Source organism: Desmodus rotundus, chromosome 8, assembly GCF_022682495.2.
Source record: "Desmodus rotundus isolate HL8 chromosome 8, HLdesRot8A.1, whole genome shotgun sequence".
NCBI classification, from domain to species: domain Eukaryota; kingdom Metazoa; phylum Chordata; class Mammalia; order Chiroptera; family Phyllostomidae; genus Desmodus; species Desmodus rotundus.
In genome coordinates, this window is record NC_071394.1 from 114,840,425 (window position 1) to 114,860,775 (window position 20,351).

General features: G+C 39.1%; 1 protein-coding gene and 1 pseudogene across 13 annotated transcripts in view; both read right to left on the reverse strand.

The window, feature by feature from the left end:
- Positions 1-20,351, reverse strand: part of THRB (thyroid hormone receptor beta) — a 330,035-nt gene that overhangs the window by 222,788 nt on the left and 86,896 nt on the right. The gene's annotated exons all lie outside the window — the stretch shown is intronic.
- On the reverse strand, positions 7,886-9,610 carry LOC112309532 (keratin, type I cytoskeletal 18 pseudogene; annotated as a pseudogene).

A 20,351-nucleotide genomic window follows, 5' to 3' on the forward strand; every position in this document is an offset into this window, starting at 1 on the left:
TTTGATCCAAAAAACCTAAAAGATATAGTGAAGGTCATGCGGCCAAAATTCCTTTCTTCCAAATTAGTAAGATGGATAAAAAATTCAAATATTAAACAACAATGTTCAAACAAAGAAAGAGATGCGATCTAGCAAAATCATATTTGAAAGATTGTGGTCAAAGAGAGAGGGATACAATAGTGTAGAGATCCAAGAGTAATTACTATCTCCAAAGTAATTCTGGGAGGATAAAGTAGTTCTGGGAGAGCCGAACAAATTTGAGGGGAATCACAAATGCTATATAATGCAGGGTACAGCTCTCTGAGGGTTCAATAGGCAATGCAGGTTACAAGTTTTTACAGAATGAGCTTTTGGAGTAGAAGTCTTGACTCACTACCATGACACCAACTCACCTAAGGCAAGAATGACTCTTTGGAAGGGGGAGCTGAAACTGAGAAGTAAGTCTTTGTCAAAAGCAAAAGCTCCAAAAACTCTCTCTGAATTATACCACAATCTGCACTCTATGGCTCCCACTGATAGGGCTAGAATATGTACCTTCCAAAAAAAAAATGCCACTCTGAAATGCTAAATAAAATCACAGATTCAAGCAGAGAGCCTAAATTCATGAACTATTACTGTCCATGTCTCCTAGCAAATACCCAATAATATCCAGTCCTCAAACTTAAGTTCTGAGAGAAAATAAACACATCTCAGTGCAGATGGGATGACAAATACATTTCACTGATTCAATATTTGGGAAAAGAGGTGGTCTAGCTAGCACTCTCTGTGTTAAACATGAGAAAGGTGAAAACAAATGGCATAACAACTGTACAAAAGGAAAAAACATAGGAAGAAAGGGAAGAAGGAAAGAGGGAGGGAGAGAGAAAGGTATCAAAGACCGATGAAAAATGCATGTTAAAAAATGCCTCAAGAAACAGAAAAAATTCTACAAATATTTCACATCATAAAAGATATTAAAATGATAATTTTGATGAAAGAATAAGGCAAAATAAGATTAAAAGATAGTAGGATGAACAGAAAACTGAGACAGTAGAGCTCAGGATACAAAACTAGGACCAAAACACCACTTCTGAAGAACTAATAAATAAATTAGCAGAATAAAAGGTTGATACATTTTTTAATGCATTTTTGGTATCTATGGAGCTAATTAAACAACTGTATCCTTTGTGTAGACAATGGGCTGATATACTAAACAAAGAATAATCTTTTACAAATTAAGAAAAAGTCATTAGACAAACATATGAATGTTGTGAACAAGCTGGGCACGTGAACATAAGTACGATTGACCAATAAACACACTCACGTGCGCACATGCACACACACCCAAACTTATTTTTTAAAAAAGCAAATCACAAAACAAAGGAGAGTGGTGGGTGGTAAATGCAGACAACTGTACTTGAACAACAATAGAATAATTTTACAAAGATTTCATACTTATCAGAATGGTAAACATTAAAAACTTCATTAATTTTGATGGAATCGGAAACCAAACAATCTCAAAAATTATTGGTAAATAGTATAAAATGCTGTAAACTTGTTTAAGGGCAATTTGAAAATATCTTTCAAATATGAAGTGTACCAAGTTTTTGACCCAGCAATTATGCTGGTAGGAATTTATCACGTCACATTTGCCCAAATCTGCGAATGCAAAAACATAGAATAAGAATGCTATTTTAAGTGGTTTAAATTGGCTGTACTATTGCTTGAAATATCACCCCTCCAAATAAAAAACAAAAAACAAACAAAACAAAAAACAGAAGGGCTCTCTGTGCACCCATCAATAAGATACTGGTGAGAGGAATGATGAAGATCTGTATCATGAACTACAGTCCGGTTATTAAAAAGACACTATTGAAAAGGGGGGTTTCTCTAAAACATACTACTGAGAGAAAAATGCAAGGTCAGAACAAGAGTGTAGGTAGGATAATTCCATATATATAAACAAACGGAATATCTGTTTCTCTCTTTCTTACCATGTATACCCAATTCATTACTAAATCATGTAGACTTTATTACTTTTTCAATGACTGTGAAATGCCTCCATTTTTTTCAAGTATATGCTAGTCCAAGTTGCCTCCATCCTTTCCTTTACACTTCTGCAATAGCCTTGTAACTGAATTCTAAGTAGGCACTTCTCCCCACTTTTGCTCAGTCTACACTCTAGCCACTCCAGCATCTTCAGTTCCTTGAATGAGCTGTGGTCCTTTTGGCATACAGGCTGAGCACAGAGTCCTGTCTCTGCCGGGAACATTCTCCTGTAATCCAACTCAGCTGTCCATTCTTTGTTCAGATTTCAGCACAATGGCCACTTCCTCAGAGGAACTCACATGCTCCTTTTTGTTACATTTAATTTATAATTATACATTTACATGTGTGTGATTAGTCTCTATTTCCCTCTGCCAGCCTACAATCTCTGGAAAGTAAGTGGTGTATCTATCTTTTCTCATCATTGAATCTTCAAGGTGATAACTGACTCAGAAATTGGATAACTAAATATGTGTTCTAGTCTGTCTGTCCATCCACCCATCCATCCTGTAGCTGCATTAAAAATATCCGATAGAAACTATGAACCACGTTTATGTGTGGGTTGATGTTAAGGACAGGGCTGGGGGAGAAAAGTAAAAAGACTCATGTTTTATTTTAAATATTTGCATTTGTTTACTTTTTACTAAGTGCATTGAATAATTAAAAATAATTTATCATAACAAAACTATTACTTTCTTGCTGATGACAGAGCAAGTGTATCTTAAAATTTTCTCCTTCAGCCTACAAAGGTAATTAAATAGTTTCTTAATATCCTGTCACTAGGACTATAATTGTACCTCTGCAAAACCTGCACATTAACACGATTCTCTCGCTTGCCAACTCAATTCAGTTCTATTTCAAGTGTAGAGTAAATAGACCTCACAAGCATTCTTATGGGTGTTGTATACTCATTCATGCAAACACATTTTTTTCCTCATTAAAGGTACTAGAAACTTCTGCCTAGAAATTCAGTCACATTGTCATAGTCTTTCATAGAAAGGAACAATGTGTATGAAAAAAGATTCTCTTGATTTTGATTAATGAACAAAGGAATCACTTATTTAACCCAGCTCACCTTAGATCATCTTCCCGTGATGCAACTGCCAGTTCCTATAACAATTAAAGAGGGCAAACTCTTCACAATCGGGGAAGAGTTACTTAAGTTAATAATCTAAGAGATCTTTCTTGGTCTTTATTTCCACATAACCTACTGCTAGTCTCTCTTGGATGCCTTTTCAGTCTGGAGAACTATCTCAGCAGCAGCAGTCTGGGCCACACCAAGCCTTATCACCTTTATATGTGATCACCAACATTTCATTCACCAGACTGGGTTGAAGAAATTAGCCTCAGACTTATAATTTTGATTTCTAAATGAGGACAAGTTTGGGTCTAGAATACAATTGTAGAACTTCTGGCCAAGACAGAGGCATAGGTAAACATGCTTTGCCTCCTTGCACAACTACAGAAAAAATTACAAGCAGACCTCAAAACAAGTAACACCAAGAACCATCAGAAAATTGAGCTGTATTGGAAGTCTGACAACCAAGGATTTAAAGAAGCCACATTCATCCAGGTGGGTAAGAGGGGCAGACATACAGAGGGGTGAACCGAGGGGAGGAGAGGCATGGAGACCTGGCGTGGCATAGAGAGGTGGTAGAATAGGCAGTCCCACATTCATGTTGGTGGATAAAAATCAGGAGGGATACTCTGGGAGTGAAGGACCCCAGCCCAAGACCAGACCACACAGCTCAGGGTTCCAGTGCCAGGAAGATAAATCCTCATAACTTCTGGCTGTAAAAACCAGTGGGTGTGGGGGTAGTGGAAGAACCTGCTATATTTTCAGGATACTCTGCTTAGAGGGCCTACATAGACTTAGAACTTATGCAGACCCACCCCCTCTTGGATTCAGCTCCAGGGCAACAGCTGGAAGGGCACCAGCCACATAAGGGGAGTAAATGAAGTGACTGGAAACAGGGTGCCTGCTGGGCAAACCTCCATTGTCCCCTCTCTGAGCTTTCCCCTTACACAGGGCCACAAAGCGGTGAAATGGGTTGCCCTGCTCTGACAATTACCTAAGGCTGTGCCCCACATAATTGACAGGTGCCTTTTCTACAATAGGCCTCATGACTAAGACAGGGAGACAAAGCAGCTCTACCAAACACACAGAAATGAACACAGGGAGGCTGCCAAATTGAGGAGACAAAGAAATATGGCTCAAATGAAAAAAGAGAACAAAATCCCAGACACAGAACTAAACAAAATGGAGACAACCAATCTAATAGATGTGGAGTTCAAAACACTGGTTATCAGGAGTTCAAAGAACCCACTGAATATGGCAACAGCATAAAAAAGACCCAGGCAGAAATGAAGGTTACCTTAAGTGAAATAAAGAAAAATCTACAGGGAAACAACAATTGAGGGGATGATGCCGAGGTTCAAATGAATGATTTGGAAGATAAGTAAGAAATCAGCATTCAACTAGAACGGCAAGAAGAGAAAAGAATTAAAAAAAAATGAGGCTAGTATAAGGAGTCTCTGGGACATCTCCAAATGTACCAACATCTGAATCATAGGGATGCCAGAAGCAGAAGAGGGAGAGCAAGAAATTGAAAGCTTATTTGAAAAAACAATGAAAGAAAACTTCCCTAATTTGGTGAAGAAAATAGACATACAAGTCCAGGAAGCACAGAGAATCCAAAACTAGTTTCACCCAAAGAGGACCACACCAAGACACATTATAATAAAATGTTAAAGGTTAACGATAAAGAGAGAACTTAAAAGCAGCAAAAGAAAAGCAGAGAGTTACCTACAAAGGAGTTCCCATAAGACTGTCAGCTGATTTCTCAAAAGAAACTTTGCAGGCTAGAAGGGTCTGGCAAGAAGCATTTAAAGTGATAAAAAGCAAGGACCTACAACCTGGATTATTCTATCCAGCAAAGCTATCATTTATAATGGAAGGCAAATAAAGTGCTTCCCAGACAAGGTAAAGCTAAAAAGGAGCTCATCATCACCAAGCCATTATTATGTGAAATGTAGAGAGACTTATTCAAGAAAAAGAGGAAGATCAAAACTATGAACATTAAAATGGCAACAAATTCACAACTCTCAACAACAGAATCTAAAAACAAACTAAGCCAACAACCATAACAAGAAGAGTATCATAGATATGGAGATCATTTGGAGAGTTATCAGTTGGGAGGGAGAAGGGGGAGATTGGGGAAAAAGGTGCAGGGGTTAAGAAGCATAATTGGTAGGTACCAAATAGACAGGGGGAGGTTAAGAATCATGTAGGAAAAGGAGAAGCCAAAAAACTTATATGCACGACCCGTGGGCATGAACTAATGGGTGAGGATTGCTGAAGGGAATGGGGGTACTGGGCAGAGAGGGCAAAGGGGAAAGAATTGGGACAACTGTAATAGCATACTCAATAAAATATATTAAAACAAAAGAATACAATCATAGAACAACCTCATAGAAGTCCTATAGTTCAGAGAGAAAACAAGGTCATTTGGTGGTGTTTTCAGGTTTCCTGAATTGTTAAATAAGAGGTATGATCTTTTCTGGTTATTTATCAAATTCTGCATTCTTATGTGTTAGAAATTGTAACAACTCTGAGAATTTCTGGAGCTGGAGATAAGCCATTAAGTATGAAAAGGTATTCCTAATATAATATAATGTAATAATAAAGAAATCTCATTCAGATAATACCCACTAGAACACTTGGGGAGGGAGTAATGGTGAAAGAAGGGATAAATTTAGTTGAGCTTCAATTCTGTAAAAATGTTGCAAACTTATGACCTCCTTTAGAGGACGGAAATCATAAAGTCATTCACCCTTAGTATAGTTTCCACTCTTGGTATAATTCACCCTTAGTATCATTAGAGTGTGCCACGTCTGATTGCAAAAACCCAAGGATTAGTCACTTGAATAGGAAAAGTTCTTCTTATACAAGTGACCCGTGGAAGGAAGTCAAGAGTACTTTCTAGCACTCTAGCACACTCCAAAAAATATGCATTTCAGAATGTATTGATATGTAAGCGTTGCAGGTCAAACCCATGCATCCCTGACAAATGTCATCATCCTGAGAATACAGGTTACTATTGGGGAGTGCTATTGACAGTGAGGAAGCATGAGGGAGGGAGGCTTCTGGGTACTGGAAATATTCAATAACTTGATCTGGCTCGTGGCTCCCCAGGTATATACTCATACATATGTAAAACTTCATCGAACCAGACATTTATGATTGGCACATTGCATGAATGTAATACCTCAATTAAAACAGAATTAAAGAAAAGGTACAATTGTTTTCTGGAAGGCTAGGAGACTCTTCACTGAAGAGAGAAATCTTTAACAAAAAAGCATCACCACCTGACTGTCATTTCTAAGGGGTAATGAAAATTTTACAATATAATAAGAACTCTATTATAAATGATGTTCTGCAGATGTCCTAAAGATGGAGCTCCATTAATAAATGCTGGAGAATGAGAATGTAATTTGATATGTTGAATTTTTATTAATAATCAGAAAAAGGTAACTGGCCATGAGCCTGCTACTTGGGAGAATAAGCTGTTGAGAATTTCTGCAACAGAAGTTTCTTTCCGTTCTGGTCTTTGGCATTCACATTTATATCTACGGGACACCCAAATCATTAAATAATCCCCCTCCCAAATTAAATACACTACAATTGACACACACACACACACACAGGCAGGCACAACATTTCTATGAACTGGAGGAGTAAGGAGAGGCTTAATACACTTCACACTCTTTCAATATTGGGGAATTTCTCCCTCTTTTTACATTCAGCATAATCTGTTTTTTAAATCCTTGGGATTTTAAACATATAAGACAAAATGGATCCTGCAGTTATGTTGTCATTGGAATAAAAGTATTATGTATACTTAATCTAACCAAGTCAGATCTAAATAGTGGTATACGATGGTTTAACAGAAAAGTGTATGTACTGAGTAGCCCACAAATAATTGAGACAATTGGAACCACCTAAGCTCATCACCATTCATGGGAAGGCAGGGCTGTGTTCCCATGTGGAACTGGCCTACAAAGCTTCTAGAAAATTTTGAGAGAAATCATCATGTATTTCCCTTTAAATATTAATTCCTACCCTGTAACTAATATTTCACAAACTACTTTCATAGCCTGTGGCCGCAGTAGCAGCTCATTTCCTGACAGATAATATGCTGTACAGTATGACTTTTTAAACATCAGCTTCCTTTACTTTTTCTTTAAATGTACATCTTCAGAGTACTCAGCCTAGATGCCTTTTCTTCAATAACCTTGACCCCATCCATCCAAACTCCAGTGTCCATGGAAACCTTGAAGTGGAGGTTCCCAAGTCTTTTAGACAGAGTCTCTGCTGAGGGTCCAAACCTCCATTTCCACAACTGGGAACTGAGCTCATTTTTACTCTGCACCCCAAAACTTTATCTTCATCCTGTGTTCCCTATGTCACAAACTCAATCCTGAGCCAGTGCCATGGCCAGATCCTTCCTTTCCCACCTCCACTAAGTCTCTTCCTTGCATTTCCTTCTACTTTCCCTGTCCTTGTCCTGCTTACAAAGTGCCTCACCAATATTCAGGGGCCTCTTCCTCTATATCTACCTACTCCACTGTCTTCATTTATTTTATGCATTCTTCACAGTCAGGGTTATTGTTTCCATAGTCAGATCTTACCATTTCCTTGCTCACACCTTGTTTGTTTCCCCATCGCATGGACTAAAACCCTAACTCCTCAGCGTGTTATTTAAAGCTATCTACAAAGAGACTACCGTCCAAACTTAACCTTCAAACCATGCTCCTACATCCATACCTTCCATGTAGTCCCATTTAAATGGCACTCATGCACTCCACTGTGTCACAGTCCTCACCAGTGTCCTCCTTTCCTTACCCGCCAACCCTGAGGGCATCTGAGCTTCATGGCTCGTGACTGATTCCAGTGTTCCAGTGTCTGACCTCAAGGTGGGCTACTTTCTTGGTCAGCCTGCTCCCCTCCATCGCTTATACTTCTCATCCAGCTTCTCCCACAAAATGTAAGCCTCTCTCCTGGCTCGGTTTGTGTAATAGTCATCTCTCCAATGACTGGACCATATGTCTCAGCTCCATGAGTGACATCTCAGCAGCACCTATCTCAGTGGTCTGTGAGGTGACCACTATGGTGCTCTCTTCAATCTGATGGGATAAGTACTTGTGTAGCTCCTCTAGGTTCTTTTGAGCCAGCTCATTATCCTGAGCCTGGATGTCTGCCATGATTTTGCCAAGGTCCTGAGACTTGGGGGCATCCAACTTCATGGTCAACCCAGAATTGGCAATCTGGTTTTGTGGATCATTTACTTCCTCCTAGTGGTTCTTCTCCATGAAGAGCAGCTCCTCCTTGAGAGCCTCCATCTCTGTCTCCAGCTGTAGCCGAGTGACATCAGTGTCATCAATGACCTTTCGGAGCCCATTGATGTCATTCTCCACAGACTGGCGCATGGCCAGCTCCATCTCATACTTGACTCTGAAGTCATCAGCAGCAAGATGGGCATTATCAATCTGCAGAATGATGCGGGCATTGTCCACAGAATTTGCAAAGATCTGAGCCCTTGGGTCCTCAGTGGTCTTGAAATAATGCCCCCAGTCTCTGACCTGGGGTCCCTTCTTCTCTAAGTGTTCCCGTATTTTGATCTTTAGTCTCTGATTCTCAGCCTCCAGGCTTCTTACCCTCTCTAGGTAGGAGACCAGGTGGTCATTCGGGCATTGCATAGTCTCCTTCTTGCTCTGGATGCCCTCTATGCCCACCAGAACCCTAGCCATTCCTGCAGCCAGGCCCCCAGATCCCCAGCTGCCCTGCACGCTGGTGGAGCAGGATATGGAGATCCGGAAGCCTGAGCCCCCACACCTGCATAGATGCTGGCCAAGCTGCACATAGACGCTGGCTGAGCTGCTGGTCGTCCGGACCTGGTAGCTGGGTGACTGCATGGAGCCCAGGGTCTGATAGCTTGTGGAGAAGCTGGAGTGTGTGCTGAAGCTCATGTTGTTCAGGGAGGAAGGTGAGAAGCCGAGATTCAGGTTGAAGGTGCTGCATTATTTATTTATGCCAGTTATTACTGGCTCAATTATTATTGTTTCCAGAATACTTTGACCACTAATTATTATTATTTTCCCTTTTCAAGAGGAAACTCATTTTTTGATGACCAGTTTGTCATTTTATGGGACAAATAACATATTAGTATTCCAAAATGCAATAATGCCAATGCTTTTAAAATACTGCTTATGAAAGTATTCATTGCATTGCAAAAAAAAAAAAGAAAGAAAGAAAGCAACATCACAATTTGTAAGATATAATATATCTCATTGCCCAGGATATTCATATGGAAGATACATATTCTTTTGTATCTGATATCCCTGTACCAATGTATGATGATTCAATTCTCCCAACTCTTAATTCAAACTAAGGAAAAAATTCTGCATAATTATTGTGAAGTCAATTGACCTTCAGTTTGTTCCAATGTAAATGTAAACTCAACAGAAAGAGGGGATCCAGATAATCAAGAATATTTTCTCCCCAGCAGATACCTTAGGTTGGTGAATGTAGCAATTGTTCAAAGTATGCTTGTTAAACAGACTAGAAGGCCCCTTTCACCACTTTGTGGTAACCATGAGCAGTGTCTACCCTTCTAGAATATTCTGAGGGAGACCCTGTGACGTTTTGGATGTATGAAAATGTTTTCCTGACAACAAAAAGAAGTTGCTCTCTCCTTCTCAGAAAACAGGACCGTTAGTGTGTTTCCAAGGCTTAAAGAAGGTTATTGGAGTGATTTAAAAACAAACCAGAGGCAGTAAGCAGTACATATCACAGGGCTCATGTGCTTGGCAGAAGTCACCCAGAGCAAACGCCTGGAGAACTTAGCAATGCAGAACCATTCCTGGCTGTGCTGCCCAAGTGCAGGATAATGGCTCCAGTAACTGCCATCCATGGGTAGTCAGTCAAAACACAGAGTCAAAACTATAAAAGGGCAAGTGCCCCCACAGAGGAAGAATGATCAGCTATTGTTAGGCAGAATAATATGTGACTACTGACATTTCACCTATTATTATTACAGCAATATTTTAAGAAAGAAGTGTAGTTAAGGTTGTCAGAATTTCATTTTAACCCCCTCTTGAGGCTGTTAAAAATTCACTCATGTTGAAACTTGCCTTTCAGGTTCTCAGCTAGATCTGTGCTTTGTTTTCAATCGGTTGTTCTCTAGTGGAATGCAAAATGTAATGCAGGGGAGAGGGTTTTTCCAAGGATCCTTCTACAGACTACTTCCTGTCTCAAATCCCCTTTCCTTGCTCACTCCACTCTGCATCAAAGATGAGTTTCAACACCAAAAACAACTCCAAGGATACACTCAACTCATAGAGGATTGAAGTCTTTTTGGCAGCAGTAATAAAAATAGCCAAAGCAATAAGTAATACTCAACAAGTAGGAATCTGTTCAGCAGCCTTCACTATAGAAAAACACAACCTTGGAATGCTGTAAATGTCTGTAAGAGGTTGAATCAACAGGTGTTTCTGTTGCGCTCACAAAGGTAACCAGTGACAGTCCAAAAATGTCTTCATAGGCATGGCATAGAGGCGATAGGAAGGAGGAACTGCAGGTATTGTGCCGAGGCTACATTTGTAGAGCAAACCCACTGATTTGATTTAGCCTGTGTGCTCTTTCTTGGCACTCAAAGCTCCCAGGCTCCTCTACCCTGAGCCACTCCCACTGGTGAGAAAACACCAGGAGAAGGGGAAAGAACCAGTGATTTTTTGGTCAGTTACTATGTGCCAGGCAGAACGCTGGGCACTTTATAATAATAAAGCACTGTGAAGACACCAAGAGGCATGAGACACTCCTCATCCCTAATCTCCAGCTGAAACAAGTATATCTACTTGTGCATAAATGGCTTTAAAACACTCCCATGTTTGCTTTGCTTATCTTAAACCCCAGCAGCTGTCCAGCTAGACTTATTGTGTTGATCAGCATGTGAGATATCACCGTATATAATAGAGTATTTACTTTAGTAGACATCCTGCCAGTTCCTTGATAAACATGTTAGGTCTTGTATGTATCGTCCTTCCCATTACAGTGGTCCCAGAACCTGGGAAAGTGCTATAATTAGCCGTTTATTATTATAAGCATTTCTGCAATACTTTCCATTTGCAAACGGCTTGGCAATCAACTCTACTCTTTATGTCTCACAAGAAATCAGATAGCTCAACACTTGTTCGTTATGTTTTATGGCCCTGAATCCTCAGGCTGAGAATTAAAAGAAATCAAGGGTTATGCAGCCAGCTCAGGCTTAAGACCAACACAGCTGCTCTGTTTTATCCAGCCTCGTAGCCTGGCTTCCCAGCTGCTTCCCAATCCTTTTCCTGAATATATATATATATATATATATCTTGGAATTAAGAAAATTGTAGTAAGAATATTGGCCCTGATTCTCCATTTTTAGCCTGAAGAACTCACAGCCTGGGCTTTTGCCAAGTGTTGCTGAAATAACTGTGTCGGACTTGAGAGAGCCCAGCAGACAATTCCCTCCCCTGGTGAAGCAAAGCTGAATCCCCTTAGGGGTGATTTTGCCCAGCCCATGTCTGTGGCAGCAGGACACAGGCAGAGTTTGGGTGCGTTGCCCAGCCAGGCAGAGGAGCAGTAGAGGAAGAGAGGCGGGGGAGTGGGCAGAGCTGGTTGGCCTTGGAGAGCGTCTTTGGGGAGCGATGGGCTGTTCAGGGATGTGCGGGCATGGGCACAGGAAGGTTTAAGGCCCAGGTGGCTTGGGCTTTCAGCATGGAATATGTAGCCACTGTCTTAGAAGATGGATGATAAAATAGGATCAAAAGCATAAAGAACAACTGTAGTTCAGCTTTGGAAAAAGCCTTGTGGAGAGCTGTCCCTCTCTCCTTGGAGTGAGGCTGTTTTGGCTGCCATTCTTGCATTATGCCGTCATCCCATATTAACAGTAATAAAAATGTTTATTATCCTATATCATCATTTCATAATCTCTATAATACTTGCTCTTAAATCCTGAGACAGTAGTGACTCCTTGTTAAATTTTGTTTTCAAACTGCATCTTCATGGCTCCATAGTACATGTGCTCTAATTGCCCCAAATATTTCATTTTAAAACTATGTTAAGTGCTGATAATAGTATTTCTAACAGTATCAAGAAAGACAATTGTCTCGACTTAGAATATATGCATGAACTGGGAATCCCTTTCCATTCTAATTCTGAACTTAAATTGTTTCTAATATTCTGTTTACTCCTCTTTAAACAGATTGGGTCAACTGGTCCATTTCCCATTTTCAAAATCACATACTTCTTCCTTTTGTACTCTCACCTTCCCCAAAACACTATCATCACTGTTATCAACCCCACCACCATCATCATCATCATCAACAACAAGAACAACATTAGTTGAGTCCTTCTATATGCCAGGCATTATCCTGAAAATTTCACATGTGCTAGCGGATTAATTCTTAATAGTAGTAATAGACATTATTGTAATCTCTCTTTTACAGATGTAGATGCTGAGCCACACACAGGTTAAATAATTCACACAAGAGCAGTCACAGTGGAACTGGAACATGTGCAATCTGGCTCCAAAGGCAGGCTCCCTACTCTGTGCTTTGTGGCCCCTCCTGATATCCTGGTGAGTATACTGCTATTTCCAAAGCGCTGTATGTACGTGCATCTTTTCATTTGATTCTTGCAACCACACATAAGGTTTTATTTAAACTGGAAACCCCATTTTGTTCCTTCCAAGTCTGGAGAAAATATATAACTTTTATATTGTTGAATTCTTGAAGGTTTGCTTAATTTTTTTCCCAGAGGAAAATTCTAGATTTAATGGAGAATTAATTCTAGATTTATAATCTAAAGTAACACTATGGACTTCTCCCCCTAAAAAAAGTTAACGTTATATTCAACTGTAAATCATACTCAAATTACTTCCCATGCTTCTCTTTTCCTATTATAAAGCAAAGTCCTGCATTTTGGAAAGGGACGTGTTGAACTCCAGCGGAAGTAAGGAGTGTATTTAAATAGTCTTAAATGATACTGTATTTCAAAATCAAAAATTTCAGGTTTTACACATTTATACTTATGTGAGTAACATTTATACTTGTAAGTCTAGATATACATTCCAGGCCAAATTCCAGAAAGGATTTTCAGAGATTTGGAACATATACTGCTTGAAATCCATATAAACCTCTGCTCTCCTTGCTTGATATGAAGAATAAGAGTTTATTCTACTTCTTAAAATCTCTACTTAAAAACTTTACAAAAGGACATATATGATCATGTGGACTAATAAAAATAAATGCTAAACTCATTATTGAATTAATGTTTCTTTCCATGCTTCCTCCTGTAGAGTTCACTGTTTCTAATTCTGATACATTATCATTTCAAAAACTTCATAGTTTTTCATAGAAAAACAACTGAACTGAATTCCAAAAGAATACAAATAATACATATGCCACTACTTGAATGTCTACCGCATTGCTCTGTGAGTGAAATCCTTCCACGCCTGTAATCCTTCTGATGGTCTTCAGGCCCTTACAGGGAGGTCCATGGGAGAAAAGGTCTGGATTCCCATGTCATGCAGAGGGAATGGGAGTGCTTGAAATACCCGAGGTCACTTGAAGAACCAAGCCAGATCCCCAGCCTCCTGATAATAACTTCCTCTGTACAGGGCTTCACACACTTGTCATGGTAAATATTCCCTCCTACTGACAGCCAAACAAATATTCCTGCTGAACAACTAATCCCCTCAAAAAGCACCTTAGGAAAACCTGGACTGAGTTTTAGTTTTGTGGTCAGTGAATATCTGCCTACACAATCTCTAGGGGCACCTGGTAGAGGTCAATGCACAGATCGAGGCCACAGCTCATTCCAGGGCTGAGCCTACCCAAATGACACAGACTAAGAGAGCTCTTCCCTTAACAGGCAGCTGCATTTCATCTTTGCATATTCAGACCAAAAACCCAAATGCCTGCTGTTTCAAACAGCTGGGTAGTTTACTGGAACGCAGATGGATCACCCAAATCATGGACAATAGTGATATTTTTTCTTAGGGTGACAGGTAGACCTACCTGTCTAGGACTACCTGTAGTCCTACAGCCTGCCAAGAAACAACAGCTTTAGGACCACTGAACAGATGATATAGGGGAGGGGTCTTAATGTCCAGTCGCAAATCCAACCTCGATAAAACTGTAGTGATGGTTGTACAACTGTGAATATACTAAACAACACTGACTTGTACATTTCAAATGGGTGAATAGTATGGTATGTGAATCTATTTCAGTAAAGCTGTTACATATTTTAAAAAAACCCTTTACTCTAGACCTTGGTTCTCAGCCTTGGCTGCCTGTTAAAATCACTTGGGCGGGGGGGCAGGAGGCGCTTCTTAAATCCCAATGCCCAGGCCACACCCTAGACCAACTGCATCAGAATCTCTGTGGACGGGACTCAGACATTCAAATAATTGAAAATAATCCCAAACATCCACACATATTTCTGTCAACTTTTGCTCTCCTTAGTCTACTGGAAAGATACAATGGCAGCAAAAGTGACTCAGCTGGTAGATACCCTGGCAAGAAATGTATTAACAAAAGGCAGGGCTGGCTATATAAGTGTCTGGCCCAGAGTGAAATGAAAATGCATGGCTATGCCTAAAAAATTATTAAGAATTTCAAGACAGTGCCCGCAAAGCTCTAAACCAAGCACAGAGCCCCACAGAGCGTGGTAGCATATGAGCCTGCATAGGCTGCATCCCAGGAAGCCACCGCCCTGCCAACAGGTAAGAAACGAGGAAGGCAGGGGTCTGCCTAACCGATACGGGGCTCTGTTGTCTGCTGGCTCGTTGAACTTCTCTTGGCAGAACGTGCACTTGTAGACTCTACAGCTTATGAATGACCTTGTGTCACTTTCTCATTTATAGAAACCAACACCCGGAGAAACTCAATGACTTGTCTAAGGTCACAAGTTCAATGACAGAACCCGAACTAAACCCCAGGTATCCTGGCTTTCTTTCCCCTATATTTCACTACTAGTCTCCAGTTTAAATGTAAATAATTAGGAAACAATAACTACAAAGAAAGAGGAGGTAGAACAGGAAGGACATTACTTATTGGGACTTCTTTTTCAACTCTTCTGTGCCAAAGCTGAAAGGCTGTTTTAAAAAATAAGTTTCAAATTCTTTTCTGAGTCAACACTTTCAAATCTTAGAGTAAAGATATCATATGACAGCTTTAAACACTAAAGCAAATTACCTTTGCCAAGAGCTCACTGGAGCCCTCGGAGTAAATGATCATAAGCAAGGTGGTTATTAGTGGATGGTTATGAGGCAACACATTAGTAAACTAATCGGTATTCCGTACAAATATTTAAAATACTTCTGAGATAATTTGAACTTTAACACTGAGCTGGCCAAACACATTTGTAATCTGAACCCAAGGTTCTAATAAGTTTCTGTCTTTTGGATGTCCTTCAATGTGTGGGACATTTTTAGAAAGATTAGCACTTGAGTGTAAACGCAGACTGACATTTTCAATGTAAACACGAGACCTGAACTTTTTTATATGAAACAAAATGCATGTATGTTCTTCACTCAGGTGCATGTGTAAATTTCATCCATCGAAGTATGTGGTGCAAGGACATAATAATTGAAAGATACTGTACAAATCAAATACAAACAAAGCTTTAAAAGCTTATGAAAAGCATTCAACCAGGTGATAAAATTGTTCAAGGTAGGCTGGCAATAGCATATGGAAAAAAACCCAAACCAAACCAAACCAAACCAAAGCATAAAAAACAACACTGTTGTTCAAGAGGCAAAAGACAGCTGACAACACCCCTTGACAAGGAACAGTGGCCAGTAACATGGGCCAGTTCGAATCCCAATTTCATATATACTTGATTTTTGTCAGCCTTGGCTCTGGCATCTGAAAAATGGAGTTGATGCTAGCCAAACAGCCCGATCAGACGCTTGCAAGATGTCTTGATGATCTCTCGAATCTGTGAGTCATACACCTTTAATTATATCTCATTGAGTTGTCCGTCAGAATTTTCACTGGGGGAGGAGGAGTAAAATTGGTTTTGCGTGTCCAGCGCTTTCCATAACTTTACGGTCTGCAGGTAGCAACAAGGGAAAACAAAATATTCTGTGGCTTGGCCAAATATTGGCATAATTATAGGTCTGCTGTTTGGAAAATGAGGGCTGGATGAAAATGGTACAGAGACATGAGTAACCCACAGTGTCTGAACTACAGCACTTACATCTCATTAACCACCAATTACTATATTCATAATTTAACACAAAAAGGAAAAACACAAATGAGGTTTTAAAAAAAAATCCCTTCTATCTGGACTTCAGTTTATACTTGGCTTCCAAAGGCAGGGTTCATGCAATCGGTTGAGAAAGGGAGTAGTTAGATTGAGCAATAAAAACACTTTTTGATAACATGTGAGGCTATAAAAATGGCTTGGCTGAATCTATTAGCCAAAGGTAAACACCCTGTAAGAGGAAAAGACACTTTTTTCTGGATCGTAAGATCTGGTATGTTTTTCAAGACCTTGCTTTCACTGAACATGCATTTCAAGAGACATTTGTAAACTTGTGATTTCGTAACATTTTTGCATCTGAAATCTTGTCTCTGTTCTGGCAACATCACGGTCAAGACATTCATCAAAATAGGGAACAAAAAATGATCCTTATTTATTTTTGTTATTTCATTATGAGTCTTACTATTATTACTATTTCTGTTACTATTGCTACTCTTATTACCACCACCACTAGTAATGCTGTTACAACTGCTGCATCCATATTTGCATTTCTTTTTTAAAATATAACATTAGAAAATTTATTTATATGATACACGTATCAATCACTAGCTTGAGTACAATGAGAGCTATAAAATAACGTCAACATATACCAATAAAGCATTTGATGATATATGAAACATATTGCTAACAAAGTTTCAAAAAATTGGATAATTTTACATGTAACTCAGACATAGTTTTTTCTTTTTTAATTGAATTTATTTGGGTGACATTGGTTAATAAAATTATATAGGTTTCAGGTATACAATTCTATAATATGTCACCTGTACGTTGTATTGTGCATTCATCACCCCAAGTAAAGTCTCTTTCCATCACTATTTATCTGTTCTACACCCTCTCATATCTGCATTTTTAAATGGCCATCTGATAAGAGTTCTAGTAACTAACATTTTATTCTCAGCTCCTGAGTCCCTGGCTGGCTCTCTCTGGTGAGTCTATTGGCTCTACCTCAGTATAGTCCACATGCTGGCTGCTTCAGTATCACTGAAAAAGTTACTAAAAATGCAAATTCCAGGCTCCACCCCAGACCTAGGGAATCTGAAGCTCTAGGGTGGGAGGCCAGGAATATATGTCTGCAAACCATGATTCTGATGCTCAAATTTGCAAAACTTTGCTCAATAGAGAATGTGACCAAGGGGCCAAGGAACAGAAGAAGGAGGGATGGGAGAGAACTGAGGACAAACACCTGGAGTCACCACCTGCATGCTTGACCTTGTCTGCTTCAGGGCAGGTTGCCAATGTCAAGGAGAAGAAGGCAAAGGCTGGGGCATGTTTTCAGGAAAGAGAGCTCCTTCCCACCCTGGAAGTGGTCAGAGGCTCCTGCTGTTGGCTTCAGGCCTTCATGAGGCCAGGCACCACCAGAGCTTTACTTGAACAGTTACATGTCTTTTTTGCTTGCGGAATATTCAAAATGCCAAGACTCCTTATTTTTCATCAGTGCAGGCATGTCAGATCAAATTAGCTATTGTTTCTCAATTAGTATTTCTTAAAGTATGAGGTCTATGCATTTTAGGGTCTCGTTGATCCCCAGTCCCACCAAATCAGAGTCTCAGGGTTTCAGTAAGCTCTCAAATGACCCCTATGCAGTGTCAAATTTGGAAATGGTGGTTCTATTTCTTTGGCCTAACCTAACAATTAGTTTGTGATGAGGTTTCAAAATATATCCTCTAACTCACTGTCTACCCTCTTCCTCCCTCCCTCCCTCTCTCCCTTCCTTCCTTCTTGTACTTACATGTTTCCTCAAAAACACAAGAAAATGAAAAAAACAAAAAGAAAAGAAGAAAAATTACCTGCACCCCTATCACCCATTTTAATAAATATAATTATATAAAATAACATTTTGCTTAGATAAAATTGGGATATAAAATGACTGCATAAAATCCATTAAAAGATATCAAAATATATTTTACTGATCACCTGTTGCTGAACATCTAGAAGCTATTGGCCAGATTTTTTGCTTTATAAATAATAATACAATAAGCAATTTTGTTAAAGAAATAAACAACAAAAAACAACAACAAATATTTGTACTCATTCCTGGTGGCTAAATAACATTTATGGTCAATTCTCAGAACTGGAATTTTTGGCTCAAAATTTTATGCCTTCTTTTGAAGTGTTTGATACACATTTCCAAACTGCCCACAAAAAGAAAGTATCAGTTAAGAAGATATTAGGTTATAAATTGGTAAAACCATGTTGGAGGCAGTTTGGCAATATAGGTTTGGAAAAATGACTATATGCATATTTTTAGAGTTGGAAATTCCACTTCTTGGTATTCAACCTAGAGTGACTCTTGTTTAAGGAAATATCCACAATAGTAAAAAGCTGGAAATAATCTAAATGCCCATCATGCAGGAACAAAGAAGTGAATAAAATAGCATTTAAAATATATGAACTAGATCTGTATGTATCAACATAGATCTATCTCAAAAATATCATGGCAGAATGTTGAATAAAAAATCTTGGTAAAAGCATACGTACAGAGTAAAATTATTTATGTAACATTTTAAAAACCATAAAGTATTCCGTGTGTCTACGTATATAGGGAAAGTATGAAAATATATACCAAAAGGATACACTAACTTTACCATAGTGGTTAATCTCTGAAAACAGCACTAGAGGCGAGGAGTAGGGATTTTAGCTGGATTCATAATATTTTACTTTATTAATAAACAGTTTTCAGGCAAATAAAACAAACTGTTAACGTCTGTCGAATCTGGAATACAGTTCTCAAAATGTGTCTAAGGGCCTCTGAGGGACCCTGAGTCTCCTGCAGGATGTCCATGAGGTCAAAATAATTTTCATATTACCACCAAGACATTGTTTGTGTTGTCCACTGTGTTGACATTAGCCCCGATGGTGCAACATCAATGGAGGGTAGGCCTGTGGCGGCTCAGCACAAGTCAAGGCAGCGGCACCAACTGTACAAGTCGTCGTCGTATTCTTCACGCCACGAAAACAAATCAAAGCAAAACAAGCCGGTTTGACTCAAGAATGTCCTTGATGAAACTATACAATTATTTTAATTAAATCTCAACGCTTGAGCACTTTTAAAAATAGTCTGAGTGACAAAATAGCAAGGGCTGCAAATCGAAGTATGATGATTGCCTTGAGGGAAAGCGTTTGTGTGACTGAATTGTGAGCTCGACTACTTGCTTGCTTCACAGAACATTATTTTTCTTGAAAAAAATGAGTAAGAGACAAATTATGGTTATTCAGACTTGAGTGTTTGGCCAACTTTTTCTGGAAAGTGAAGGGTCTGTCTCTTCGAAAAAAAAAAAAATCAACTGACTGTGTCGTAAGCCACTGTGGGCGTGACACATTCTTAATAGTTAAAGACCTTTCTGAGATCAGGAAGACGTGACAAACAGAATCTTGATCATCGTATAATGAAATGTACCTACATCTGGAAGATCTGCGTTACTCAGTGAACCAGGGAACCAATATTTCCCCAAGAGTTAATGCATGAAGTTGCAAAATCATGCGTGCGTAAAAGACCCACTCAAAGTGCAACATAAATGAGCGGATTTTAATGTAATGGAGTATGAAAAGTTCAGTGATACGGTTTTAGATTCCACATTGCAACCACCCATTTAGAAATGACTGCTTGTTGAATTTTGGTGTAGATCAAAGCAGTATTTTCAGTTACCAGAAAAGACTATTCAAATATTCTTTTTGCCCATGACATAGCTCTTTGAATATTGATTTCTGCATATACTTCACCAAAAAAGCATATCACAACAGAATGAATTCAGGAGCAAATATGAGAATCCAGCTGACTTCTTTCAGGCCAGAAATGAAAGAGATTTGCAAAAATGTAAAGCAATGCCACTCTTCTCAAAACCCTCCACCCTTTGGGAAAAAGTAGTTATTGTCATAAAGATATTATTTATGTTAACTTGTAAAGAGTTTATTATTGCTATTTTAAATGAATAAACAGATATTTAGATGTTTCTGTTTTAAT